The sequence below is a fragment of the Phyllobates terribilis genome, unplaced genomic scaffold (genome assembly GCF_046119375.1).
Source record: "Phyllobates terribilis strain yellow unplaced genomic scaffold, ASM4611937v1 Scaffold_3__8_contigs__length_932513732, whole genome shotgun sequence".
Lineage (NCBI taxonomy): Eukaryota > Metazoa > Chordata > Amphibia > Anura > Dendrobatidae > Phyllobates > Phyllobates terribilis.
In genome coordinates, this window is record NW_027362763.1 from 739091251 (window position 1) to 739099850 (window position 8600).

The window sequence follows — 8600 nt, forward strand, 5'->3', positions numbered from 1 at the left end:
GGGGGCTGAAATGCAGCTCATACATAATGTTTTGTGATTATCAAATATGTAATAAGATGGTACTGCGTGTGATGATGCCCAGCTATTAGAGGATGATAGAGCTGCTACTACAGGGTTAATCTGCAAGATAAATTGTTATAAATTCTTTATCTTCTAGAGGAGTATATAGTTTCTTTTGAAAGACTAAACTAAGCCTCTCACTACATACACACAGGCATAAAGTCGCAGCTATAGCCAAAACACAATGAGAAGAAGCAGTACCAGGATTTACCTTTGTTGCTGCAGCTTCTAACCATCTCCTGCTGCTCCATAATACACAGGAATCCAATTTAAATCCTTTCTTATATAACTAGTTACATCCAGAATGATGTAATCAGCAGCAGAGACCTCCCTTGTGTTCACATGCTGCATACTCATGGTCTACCCCCACACAGTGGTATCTCCCAGCTGAGAAGCAGGAAGTCTCACACAGCTGTTGAAATAGTGAGACAGCAGAGAGAGGACTTCAGCCTTTCTTTCTTAAAGTGCAGAACTTTCATCGCTAAATGCCCCAAGTTTATTTTGGTTTTATTTTCATAAGTATGAATATTTGAGAAATGTTTTATATTTTGATTTCTTTTTACTTCTTGAAGTTTTTCAGGAGGTAATAGATCCTCTTTTACCCCTTAAGCCCCGCGGGTGGTTTGCACGTTAATGACCGGGCCAATTTTTACAATTCTGACCACTGTCATTTTATGAGGTAATTACTCTGGAACGCTTCAACGGATCCCCCTGATTCTGAGATTGTTTTTTCGTGAAATATTGTACTTCATGATTGTGGAAAAATTTCTTCGATATCACTTGCGTTTATTTGTGAAAAAAACGGAAATTTGGCAAAAAATTTTGAAAATTTTGCAATTTTCAAAATTTGAATTTTTAAGCCCTGAAATCAGAGCGATATGTCACACAAAAGAGTTAATAAATAACATTTCCCACATGTCTACTTTACATCAGCACAATTTTGGAACCAAAATTTTTTTTTGTTAGGGAGCTATAAGGGTTAAAAGTTGACCAGCGATTTCTCATTTTTCCAACAAAATTTACAAAACCATTTTTTTAGGGACCACATCACATTTAAAGTCACTTGGAGAGGTCTTTATGACAGAAAATACCCAAAATGACACCATTCTAAAAACTGCACCCGTCAAGGTGCTCAAAACAACATTCAAGAACTTTATTAACCCTTCAGGTGCTTCACAGGAATTTTTTGAATGTGGAAGACAAAAATGAACATTTAACTTTTTTCACAAAAATGTTACTTTAGACCCAATTTTTTTTATTTTCACAGGGGTAACAAGAAAAAATGGATCCCAAAATTTGTTCTGCAATTTCCCCTGGGCATGCAGATACCCAATATTTGGGGAAAAAACACTGTTTGGGCGCACGGCAGGGCTCGGAAGGGAAGGAGCGCCATTTGACTTTTTGATTGTAAAATTTGCTTGAATAATTAACGGATGCCATGTTGTGTTTGGAGAGCCCATGTGTGCCCAAACTTTGCAGCTCCCCCACAAGTGACCCCATTTTGGAAACTAGACCCTCCAAGGCACCTTTCTAGATGCATAGTGAGCACTTGGAACCCCCAGGTGCTTCACAAATTGATTCGTAACAATGAAAAAGTGAAAAAAAACACTTTTTCATTTTTATGAATCAATTTGTGAAGCACCTGAGGGTTCCAAGTGCTCACAATGCATCTAGATAGGTGCCTTGGGGGGTCTAGTTTCCAAAATGGGGTCACTTGTGGGGGAGCTCCAATGTTTGGGCACACAGCGGCTCTCCAAACGCAACATGGTGTCGCTAACAATTTGAGCCGATTTTGCGTTAAATTTGTTAGAGGACACCATGTTGCATTTAGAGAGTCCCTGTGTGCCCAAACATTGGAGCTCCCCCACAAGTGACCCCATTTTGGAAACTAGACCCCCCAAGGCACCTATCTAGATGCATAGTGAGCACTTGGAACCCCCAGGTGCTTCACAAATTGATTCGTAACAATGAAAAAGTGAAAAAAAAAACACTTTTTCATTTTTATGAATCAATTTGTGAAGCACTTGAGGGTTCCAAGTGCTCACAATGCATCTAGATAGGTGCCTTGGGGGGTCTAGTTTCCAAAATGGGGTCACTTGTGGGGGAGCTCCAATGTTTGGGCACACAGCGAATCTCCAAACGCAACATGGTGTCGCTAACAATTTGAGCCGATTTTCCGTTAAATTTGTTAGAGGACACCATGTTGCATTTAGAGAGTCCCTGTGTGCCCAAACATTGGAGCTCCCCACAAGTGACCCCATTTTGGAAACTAGACCCCCCAAGGCACCTGTCTAGATGCATAGTGACAACTTGGAACCCCCAGGTGCTTCACAAATTGATTCGTAACAATGAAAAAGTGAAAAAAAAAACACTTTTTCATTTTTATGAATCAATTTGTGAAGCACCTGAGGGTTCCAAGTGCCCACTATGCATCTAGATAGGTGCCTTGGGTGGTCTAGTTTCCAAAATGGGGTCACTTGTGGGGGAGCTCCAATATTTGGGCACACAGCGGCTCTCTAAATGCAACATGGTGTCCGCTAACAAATTTAACGCAAAATCGGCTCAAATTGTTAGCGACACCATGTTGTGTTTGGAGAGCCGCTGTGTGCCCAAACATTGGAGCTCCCCCACAAGTGACCCCATTTTGGAAACTAGACCCCCCAAGGCACCTATCTAGATGCATAGTGAGCACTTGGAACCCCCAGGTGCTTCACAAATTGATTCGTAACAATGAAAAAGTGAAAAAAAAAACACTTTTTCATTTTTATGAATCAATTTGTGAAGCACCTGAGGGTTCCAAGTGCTCACAATTCATCTAGATAGGTGCCTTGGGGGGTCTAGTTTCCAAAATGGGGTCACTTGTGGGGGAGCTCCAATGTTTGGGCACACAGCGGCTCTCCAAACGCAACATGGTGTCGCTAACAATTTGAGCCGATTTTCCGTTTCACAAAGTTTATACAGCTTGATCCCATACCTTGCCCTCTCACTGGGCAGGTACTGCCGGAATCCAAGCCGCCCCTTAAAAGAAATTAAGGACTCATCCACACAAATGTCCCTTTGGGGCATGTACACTTCACCAAACTTGTTGTTGAAGTGTTCGATGACTGGCCGAACTTTGAAAAGACGATCAAAGTTCGGGTCATCGCGTGCAGGACACCTTGCATTATCTTGGTAATGCAAGAACTTGTAGATGGCCTGAAAACGTGTCCGGGGCATGACCATTCGGAACATTGGAGTGTTATACAAAACGTCAACACTCCAGTATTGCCGAAGCTCGGGCTTCTTCAAGATCCCCATAAGAAGGACCAGGCCCCAAAACTTCATCATTTCTACTGCGTCTACAGGAGACCAGTTAGAAAATGATGAAGAGGGGTTTTGTTCTAAAAATTGATGAGCGTATAAATTAGTTTGGCCCAACATGAGGTTTATAAAATCCTCAGAGAAAAAGACTTTGAAAAAGTCTATTTGTGTGAGGCCGGTGGTGTCAAACTTGATTCCTGATTCCGCTATGAAATCAGGAATCAGCGGCTCATAATTTTCGGGGGGCGAAGTCCATATAGGCTCAGTAGTGGGGGGCGCTGGAACATCTCTCCTGCGACGACGGCGGGGCGGGCCAGCAGAACCTGAGGAAGAGGAGGAAGAAGAGAAGGAGGAAGACGACGAGGAGTCGGAAAAACAAAGAAATGTGGGATCCTCACCCTCACTGTCAGTGTCGGAGGCAAGAATAGCGCAAGCCTCCTCCGCTAAATAATGAGTTTGGAATGAGCAGGACATTGTTTGTTATGTATGTGGTGCGTGTGTGTCAATTTTTTGAGAGTGTGTGTGTGTCAGTACTTTATTTAGAGTGTGTGGAAAAAGGAAATACTGTATGTGGTGCAAACAGCGAGCACGAGTGTGGATTGGTGAACTATGCCACCGATCAATACTCGGCGGCTGCTGGATGTGCGCACAAATGTGTGGGGAGTGGGAAGAGCGGAATTGGGTTGGATGAGGGGAGATCAGATTACTTACCAAAGTCCTCTCTGTTCTTTCAGGACCGGGAGCCCGTAGCAGGAGCCCGGCGCTGGTGACCGGGAGCCCGGCGCTGGTGACCGGGAGCCCGGAGCAGTAGACCGGGAGCCCGGAGCAGGAGACCGGGGGCCCGGAGCAGGAGACCGGGAGCCCGCAGCAGGAGACCAGGAGCCCGGAGCAGGAGACCGGGGGCCCGGAGCAGGAGACCGGGAGCCCAGAGCAGGAGACCGGGAGCCCGGAGCAGGAAGACGGGAGCCTGGAGCAGGAGACCGGGAGCCCGGAGCAGGAGACCGGGAGCCCGGAGCAGGAAGACGGGAGCCCGGAGCAGGAGACCGGGAGCCCGGAGCAGGAAGACGGGAGCCCGGAGCAGGAGACCGGGAGCCCGGAGCAGGAAGACGGGAGCCTGGAGCAGGAGACCGGGAGCCCGGAGCAGGAAGACGGGAGCCTGGAGCAGGAGACCGGGAGCCCGGAGCAGGAAGACGGGAGCCCGGAGCAGGAAGACGGGAGCCCGGAGGAGGAGACCGGGAGCCCAGAGCAGGAAGACGGGAGCCGGAGCAGGAGACCGGTACTGGAGCTGGAGATCAGAAGCAAAAGAATTAACAGGGACACTGGGGTGAGGCGGATTGGGATGGGAAGGGGGGTAAAAAGACAGGGGAGTGGGAAGAGGGGTAAAAAGACAGGGGAGTGGGAAGAGGGGTAAAAAGACAGGAGAGTGGGAAGAGGGGGATTGGGGTGGATGAGGGGAGATCAGAGATGGACTTACCAAAGGGTCAGCAGGACTGGAACAGAAGACCCAGAGCAGGAGCCCAGGAGCCCGGAGCAGGAGACCAGGAACCCGGAGCAGGAGACCAGGAGCCCGGTGCAGGAGACCAGGAGCCCGGTGCAGGAGACCAGGAGCCCGACGCTGTTGACCGGGAGCCCGAAGCTGGTGACCGGGAGCCCGGCGCAGGAGCCCGGGAGCAGTAGACCAGGAGCCCGGAGCAGGAGACCAGGAGCCCGGAGCAGGAGACCGGTACTGGAGCTGGAGATCAGAAGCAAAAGAATTAACAGGGACACTGGGGTGAGGTGGATTGGGATGGGAAGGGGGGTAAAAAGACAGGGGAGTGGGAAGAGGGGTAAAAAGACAGGAGAGTGGGAAGAGGGGGATTGGGGTGGATGAGGGGAGATCAGAGATGGACTTACCAAAGGGTCAGCAGGACTGGAACAGAAGACCCAGAGCAGGAGCCCGGGAGCCCGGAGCAGGAGACCAGGAACCCGAAGCAGGAGACCAGGAGCCCGGTGCAGGAGACCAGGAGCCCGACGCTGTTGACCGGGAGCCCGAAGCTGGTGACCGGGAGCCCGGCGCAGGAGCCCGGGAGCAGTAGACCAGGAGCCCGGAGCAGGAGACCAGGAGCCCGGAGCAGGAGACCGGTACTGGAGCTGGAGATCAGAAGCAAAAGAATTAACAGGGACACTGGGGTGAGGCGGATTGGGGTGGGAAGGGGGGTAAAAAGACAGGGGAGTGGGAAGAGGGGTAAAAAGACAGGGGAGTGGGAAGAGGGGGATTGGGGTGGATGAGGGGAGATCAGAGATGAACTTACCAAAGGGTCAGCAGGACTGGAACAGAAGACCCAGAGCAGGAGACCAGGAGCCCGGTGCAGGAGACCAGGGGCCCGGTGCAGGAGACCAGGAGCCCGGTGCAGAAGACCAGGAGCCCGGTGCAGGAGACCAGGAGCCCGGTGCAGGAGACCAGGAGCCCGGAGCAGGAGACCAGGAGCCCGGTGCAGGAGACCGGTACTGGAGCTGGAGATCAGAAGCAAAAGAATTAACAGGGACACTGGGGTGGGAAGGGGGGTTAAAAGACAGGGGAGTGGGAAGAGGGGTAAAAAGACAGGGGAGTGGGAAGAGGGGGATTGGGGAGAATGAGGGGAGATCAGAGATGGACTTACCAAAGGGTCAGCAGGACTGGAACAGAAGACCCAGAGCAGGAGACCGGGAGCCCGGCGCTGTTGACCAGGAGCCCGGCGCTGGTGACCGGGAGTGGAGCTGGAGACTCGGACCAGAGCTGGAGACCGCTGCAGGACGCAGAAAAAAAAGGTAAGGGGGGTAAAAAGAGGGGGGAGGGAGGATTGGGGTGGATGAGGGGAGAACAGACTTACCAAAGTCTTCTCTGCAGGATCAGCAGCAGGCTCTGGAGCAGGAACCACAGCAGGTCAGGAGCAGAAGATCCAGGAGCTGGAGCAGAAGATCCAGGACGCTGGAACAGAAGATCCAGGAGCAGCGGCAGCAGCAGCAACTGGAACAGTGAGAAGATGGTCTTGTGGTGTCACAGAATATTCTGTGGCACTACAAGGCCCAGCACAGACACATCAGATGTGATCGCTCTGTAGAAATCCTCACCAAATGTGAGGGTCTGCAGGGCGGTCACAGGGTGATGATCGGGTGGTGACAGGTGGAGGTAATCTGATTGGAGCAATCATTGATGACATCGATCGCTCCAATCAGAGTACCTGAATACAGGTGACCAGGCGGTCACAGGGAGGTGTCACCCCTCTGTGACCCCCTGTGGTGCATGTTGTGCCCCAGCCATCTGATTGGTGACACTGATTGCACCAATCAGACATGGCTGGAGCAGAGCACGCACCACAGGGGGTCACAGAGGGGTGACACCTCCCTGTGACCGCCTGGTCACCTGTATTCAGGTACTCTGATTGGAGCGATCGATGTCATCATCGATCGCTCCAATCACAGCAGTCTGGGGGCTTGAATCACATTACAGGGGGTCATGGGGCGGTGACAGGCAGGTCACAAGCCGGTCACCGCCCCATGACCGCCCTTTCACCGCGCGGTCGCGCTACGATCGGTGCGATCGATGTGATCGGCGATCGCACCGATCATAGCAGTCCGGGGCCAGGGCTGGGGTGTCCTAGCAACAGTCTAGGATCGGTGCTCATAGGAGCACCGATCCTAGGCTGCAGATCACTGTTTCCGGCAATCACATTGCCGGAAACAGTGAGAAATGCTGTGATTGGCTGTTCAGATTTGAACAGCCAATCACAGCGATCGCTGGGGCGGGGGGGCGGCGACAGCCCCCGGGATGATGACGCCATCTACCAGGAGGTAAGATGGCACCGTAACTTTAATGCTGTCACCGCGACTTAAGTCGCGGTGCCGCATTAAAGATATGACGTACTAATACGGGTCTGGCTCTTAAGTCCCAGGGCACAGACGCGTATTAGTACGTCAGATGTTATTAAGGGGTTAAGCAACTTCCTTATGCTATATTGATCACTTTGCCAGCTTCTTTTTAAACTGTGTTTTGTTATGTCTTTGTAATAACACATAGTTAGCTATTAGAGATGAGCGGTGTTCGACTCGAACTGTTCGCCAATCTCAATTTCAAGCTGTTTTGGGCGGTGTTCGAGCCGTTCGACGAACCCGAACGATTTGCAAAAAATCCGGCTGTTCGAGGTTATGTTCGATAACTGTTCGTGCACAAAAATCGTAACTGGATTTTTTCACAGTAATACTGTTAATCAATGTTAATAGACAGTTTCAGTGTAGAGTGGGCGGGGGGAGGGGCAGGGGATGGATCTCTGCAGAAATAATGCCGATCTACATTTTTTTTTTCTTTCCCGCATTTACAGTCGGGAGGTGCAGTCTGTCAGCCTATCAGCAGCGCACACACGCAGCGAAGTGCTTTTTTTTCACACAAGCAAGGGCATGTGTCATTGGCTGTGTATGTCACATGTCCTTGCCCTATAAGACCCAGCCATTTTCCCCGTCGCTCTCCTTTCTAATGGGAATTTGTCGTTACTGTGGCCCTGTTCTGTGTGTCTTTAAATTCTTAGTGGGGTTTTTCCTAAAATTGTCAGCCGTTGGACTCACGGCATGCCCTATAACTGTATAGCAGACTCTCTCCTTTCTAATGGGAACATGTCGTACCTTGTTACTGTGGCCCTGCTCTGCGTGTCTTTAAATTCTTAGTGGGGTTTTTCCTAAAATTGTCAGCCGTTGGACTCACGGCATGCCCTATAACTGTATAGCAGATTCTCTCCTTTCTAATCGGAATTTGTCGTTACTGTGGCCTCGCTGCAAGTGTCTTTAAATTCTTAGTGGTGGTTTTACTAAAATTAGTCAGCCGTTGGACTCACCACATACCCTATAACTGTATATCAGACTCTCTCCTTTCTAATGGGAACATGTCGTACTTGTTACTGTGGCCCTGCTCCATGTGTCTTTAAATTCTTAGTGGGGTTTTTCCTAAAATTGTCAGCCGTTGGACTCACTGCATACCCTATAACTGTATAGCAGACTCTCTCCTTTTGTAATGGGAACATGTCGTACCTTGTTACTGTGGCCCTGCTCTGCGTGTCTTTAAATTCTTAGTGGGGTTTTTCCTAAAATTGTCAGCCGTTGGACTCACTGCATACCCTATAACTGTATAGCAGACTCTCTCCTTTCTAATGGGAACATGTTGTACCTTGTTACTGTGGCCCTGCTCTGCTTGTCTTTAAATTCTTAGTGGGGTTTTTCCTAAAATTGTCAGC